At 34.3% G+C, this 5990-nt stretch overlaps 1 long non-coding RNA gene across 1 annotated transcript; it reads left to right on the plus strand.

The window, feature by feature from the left end:
• Positions 1 to 4692: 4692 nt before the first annotated feature.
• LOC108366413 (uncharacterized) lies at positions 4693 to 5629 on the plus strand. Its single transcript, XR_001848080.1, has 4 exons — positions 4693 to 4831; positions 4888 to 5064; positions 5125 to 5229; positions 5283 to 5629. It is a non-coding gene; the product is annotated as an uncharacterized LOC108366413 (long non-coding RNA).
• Positions 5630 to 5990: the final 361 nt, after the last annotated feature.

The raw sequence follows: 5990 nt of genomic DNA on the forward strand, positions 1-5990 counted from the left end.
AAATATTTGAAGATATTCGTCCTGCATATGACCAAAACCACTTAACAATCATGGCGCTGTTGGATTTTAGCAAGGCTTTTGATACAATTGAACATAAACTACTGCTGTTGAAATTTAAAAAAATGTTTGGTTTCAGCAGCTTTGCAATAAAACTTATGAAAAGTTATCTATCTGATCGTCTACAACAAGTACAGTGTGGGAAAAGAGTATCTGGCCTAAAACGTGTTACGTCTGGAGTACCTCAAGGTTCGATATTGGGTCCAAAACTATTTTGTATCTTTATAAACGACATAGTGCATTGCTGCCGCAATGTAACAATACATCTATATGCAGATGATACGCAAATATATTTATCGCGGCCCATCGGATTGTCAGAAGATCTAGTCTGTAGAATAAATGAAGATCTCTTACGTATATCTCACTGGGGGCGATCAAATAACCTACAGCTAAATACACTGAAAACCAAGGCTTTAGCCATATCTAAAGAAGAACATAACCTGAGTGGTCTTTCACCGATTATGCTTGATGGCGTTAATATAAAATTCGACCAGGTTGTGACTAATCTTGGTTTTAAGGTAAATGCAAGGATGAACTGTTCTGACCATATAAACTATTCGGTTTGTAAAATAAATATATAACGGGTTAAGGACATTATATCGCACTGCGTATTTATTACCAAAGGATGTAAAACTCAGATTAGTTAAGATGCTTATAGTTCCACAAATCACATATAGCGAGGTATTGTACTCCAAACTCGACCAAACATCAATGTTGAGAATGCAAAAAGCCTTAAATAATACAGCGCGGTTCATTTTTTCGAAACGGAAATATGAACACATCTCTGTTTATACTAGACAAATACTTGACAACACCCTAGAAAACTATCTTAAGATAAGAAACCTTGTCTTCATTCACAAGCTGATTTATACTGCAAAACCGGAGTACTTGTTTCAAAAGTTAAAATTTGGGAAATGTGAACGTGTGGTAAATATTATAATCCCTAGGTGTACGCATCTCGTTACCTCTCGAATGTTCTTTAGTAATGCTGTTCAGCTATGGAACTCTCTTCCACCAGCTGTTAAAATTATTAAGGATGCGAAACGCTTCAAGCAAACAATGCAAACTTTCTTCTCCTAATGGCTTCTCTAATCCTTTCTCTTTCTCCTACTTCCCCTTTTCTATGTCTTCTTTCTTTTCATTGCAACTAAAGCTCTACGTTTATAATAATATTGTAAATACTGTAATAAGGTTATTTTAGAATGTACTACGTATATATTACAGTCTACCATGAGTCGATGTACTTTAAGGGACATTAGTCTCACATGTACAAAAATGAATTAATAAATGAAATGAAATGAAATGAAATATATTAGAATTTTATAATGTATACAAAGTAACAAACAACAAACTGTTTTTATTTCATGGCATGGACAGAAACTTGGATTTTTTTATGAGCCATTCGGATATCTTGGCAGAAGGGTCCGCAAATACGCTCACCAAATCGCAAAGAAGAGAAGGTAAAACTTTAAAGCTAAGTGTACACGATAGAGAAAAAACGCGAGATTTAGGCAAAAATCTCGCTAGAGACGTGTAAACACTCAATAGAGCTTTACGAGAGACTCACCTACAAAGTCTTCGTGAGAGTTATTTAGCGAGACTTTTTCGCCGTGTACACAGTCCAACGCAGCTAGATCGAAAACTCTACGACAACTCTACGCTCTATTAAGCAAGCTAAATTGACTTTTTGCTCTACGGAGACGTATGGTAAAGTCTTGACAATAGTAGCGTTCTTTTACGCGATAGTTTGTACTATCACGTTTTGGTGTTTTTGTACCCAAAAACTTGTAATAAATGGGATTGAGAGCGCAAAGTGGCATTTCTTTTCGAGAAGTTGCTAGCTTTTACTGGGTAAATTTTTGCTAGTAAGAACTTGCAAGTGAGAAAAACAGTTGATCGCATGTTGCTGGGTGAAATTGAAACTAATAAAAGAAATGTTTATGAGGTTTTTATAGTTGAAATTGACAAAATAAACCTATTTAAATATAATATATATTGTTTCATTAGCAACTAGCTTCGAATAAACAACAAATTAATTAGCTGTTCGTAAAACTTGCAAATTCTTACTGGTTTTGCGTTCTTGTACTTTTGTCCTATGAGAGCGAATTCTCAGAAATTAAGTTACTGGAGAGTTATTGGCAAGTTACTGGATAATTTCTAAACGAACACATCTAATGAATTTCATTACAGATTGTAAAATTTTGAAATGGCTACAAGCAAGTTCAGATGCCATTTTTGCTCTCTCAATTCTCTCTCTTTTGCTGGTTTCTTGCAAGTTTTTGCGTACGAAAACGCATTCCAGTAAGAACCAGTAAAACTAGTACTGTATTTTACTGGGTAGTGCGTACGCGAACAGGGCTTATATTTTCTACATCTTGGCTTTGATATAAATACTTATACATATACAAACAACAAGCGTTGACAACAATTCGAGATAGAAAACTAACTCTAGGTGAGAGGTAACTATTTATTACCGTGTACACAGCTTGTAGAGTACGTGGTAGAGAAAAGTTGAGATTTCTCTATTTTGTCTCTAACTAGAGTGAATATCTCCTAGAGTTGCTCTACCGTGTAAACTTAATTGAGAGAGGAGATTTTTATTTCAATAAAACTCTAGAGAGATTTCTCTACCATGTACGCTTAGCTTAAGGCATTACATTATAAGTATTTTTCGTTAATTTTCTTTTAAAATATGGCTCATTCTACAACCAAAACCATATAAAATGTTACAATCTTTCTATAAAATTCGCAAAAACTAAAAAGATTTATAATGGAAGACATTTTGAATTTCCGGAAAAAAACTAAACAACGAAAACTTCTGAGACTAACTGTATGTGCGTTTATAATAAATATTTTTAATATTTCATAGGTACGATTGTAATTAAAAAACGGTTTGCAACTTCTGCCAACTTCAACGCAGCGGCTGCAGAATTCACCAAGCAACCAACGTCGAAGGCTGCAAAAATTTACGTCGATTCGTCTTCAGGTACTTAATTTATAAAAACTGCCCATAAGTTTATACATTGACAATGGTAACCCCAAAATAACCCCATTTGACTTGTAAATACGCTTTCGGATTCTTAACATTTATTTTTAAACTACTCCCATTTACAAGTCAGATTGGGTTCTTTTGGTACTATATTTGAATAATTAATTGAGTTTCCATATACATATGTATGCAATTATTATATTAATTTGTCCGGCACTAGGTATTTAATTTGTCATCATTTGTTTGTGCTTAACAGATTCACCTACTATTTTGGCGCAAATTTTGGAAAACCAAAAAACGATCCCCCTTATTCTAGAACCCGAATTTTCGTAATTTGTAATTCATAGCTACGCTACGAAAAACGAAAAATCCACATGCTGCAACCCTTGCGGAAACATGTGCAGCATTGCCAGCTGTCAGTTGTTTTTCGAAGACAGCTGAATGAAGGAAAACAAAGTGGAAAGGAATTAAAAAAAAAACACTCATGAAACGTTTATTTATAGTAAAATTGTTTGATTTTACATATTTTGGAGGAAACTATGGATTCTATTGCATTTGCAATTATAGCAGCGGAAGAAGGGTGCGCTATGGGAATGATTTCACAAAGATATGCGGAGTTGTCGGGCATAGTGACCATGGGCGCATCTATGTCAGCTTCTGGTTGAATTGTTGAACCACAAGCCAAAACTCCTCCTATGCTTGAAGAACTGGTTCCCAATCCAGTTAATGCAACAACAGATTTTTCCAAGCCATTGAAAACACGCACTTTGTTAGGTCCAGCACCTATTGCGCTTGATTCTGCCTTCGGCCGCGCTTAGGGATTATAACCCTTACTAAGTAGAATTCGCCTTTCTGTGTTGCCGGAGAAGAGGGACTTTTCCGCATGTCAAAGCTATACAACATTTCTTGTGCATATCACTCCGGCTACGCCATCCACAGTATATTTGCGCAGAACCCACATCGAAATTTGCAACAGTGCCGAATTTATTAATAAGCTAGTGGTCGGAAATTTGAAAATTTACTTTAAATAAAAGTTTAATCCTTTGGTTACACGTGTATGTTAAAGTATTTGGGATCGGGTTATACGTTTGGACACAATAACCGAAAATCATTATACAAATAACTAAACCGGACCCAAGTTTCTCTAAAAGGCATCAAAGATTCTTTTTTGCTTATTTATATAAATCAGTGGATAAAAATATACGTATGTGCGAAAGGCAAATTTATCTGTTTAAATGTACAACACTAATATTTCCTGCAAACACACATCGATTTACATATCGCACACCGTCTTCAAAAGAGTCACAACTCAAAATTTGGCATTTTTGAAATTATGCGCTAAAAATGTACACAGACCTTTTATTTAGCTTTCAGCAAAAGCTGGAGCAAATTTTTGTTATGATTTGTTAAAAAAAAACCTAAGGTAAAGACGTCCTTACCCATATGATTAACATGTGCTACGAAATAATTTTTTAGCATTTTCTGACGAACGTATTGTTTTGAGTTGTGACCCTTTTGAAGACGGTGTGCGATATTTTATCTCTCCTCCGACACAGAATTGTTTTCGTACAAAATTACGCGAAAAAGCTTACTTTTTCGTTTTTAGGCATGCCATTGTTACGAATTTCGAAAGTTCGAAAATACGATTCGGATTGCAGCATACTATTTCTACGATTCGTCGCAAATTCCGAATGCCAAAGAGTTGCAGAATAGGGGTGTATAATTGCTAACCAACAAAAGTTTGATGAGCGCCTTCAAAATTTGGAGAGGGCTTGTGACAAAAATGTAAGACTTGATTAATTTATACCGTATAATGTTGTAAATACATAAATGTATTCCAGACAATCGATAATACAACGCTAATGGTTAGCAAAGTGCTACGTTCGGTCGGTCGTCTGACAGGCGAACTTGAAGACGAGATGCAAATAGAGATACCTGCAACGTTGCCCTTGGCCAGTATTGACGCAGCTAAAGATGTCGAAGAAAAGCTGAAAAAACAGGAATACTTCGAATCAATGGTGACCGAGTTTATATTACATCCAAAAATCATTTTACTTTTTATTTAAATACTTTTTCAGAAAATCTACTTGGTCCAAATGAAAGGAAGCAACGGAACAATTATGGTGGAAGGAAGAAGAAGAGGGCGTTAACAAAATTGAAGCTAATTAACTAAGTTTTAAGCGGTAATAGATGTTTAATTGGTATCTAGTGTATATACTACTATTTACTTGTAAAGTTTCCTTTCAGAGGTTTTCGCAACTGAAGGTCGCCAGCAGTTCGAAAAGGTGTTAAGGAAAAGCGTTGAGTTGAGTCACAATCGCTTTCACCAAAAGAAAAAAATATATGTAAATGTTGTATAAATGTAAAGAAATAAATGTAAATGTTAGTGTAAGAAAATGAACCTACATATATATATATATATATATATATGTTAAATATACTATGCATACAATACAGAGTATATGGATCTATATATATAGAGTATAATATGAAGGGGTTAGAATCATAAGGGTCTAAGTGACATTTCTTGAAAATATAAGCTATACCCATATTTGCATAGTCAAATATAGTATTTATTTGGTGACAAAGAGTAAACATTCTTTGAATTAGTTAATTCTGCATTCATTTAGGCAAGAATCATTTCAAATGCATTTACCCAGAATTTACAATAAGTAATCAACTTTAACCTTAATTATCTCAATAACATATCAGATCTACTTAGATCCTTTTGATTCTAACCCCTTCATATAATCTATGTATGGTACATACATATACATCATGTGCAAAATGATAGGTACACGACATTTAGATTACATACATGTATATATATAATACTAGCTTATACCCGCGGGTTTCATCCCGCGCTTTTATACAAATATGAAAAATAACTTAAGGATGTTAGATTTTATTTCTGTGCCCATTTCGTTATAGCTCGTTATTTTTT

Source organism: Rhagoletis zephyria, unplaced genomic scaffold, assembly GCF_001687245.7.
Source record: "Rhagoletis zephyria isolate East Lansing unplaced genomic scaffold, Rhagoletis_zephyria_1.1 Rzeph_scaffold_02259, whole genome shotgun sequence".
In the NCBI taxonomy this organism is placed as follows: domain Eukaryota; kingdom Metazoa; phylum Arthropoda; class Insecta; order Diptera; family Tephritidae; genus Rhagoletis; species Rhagoletis zephyria.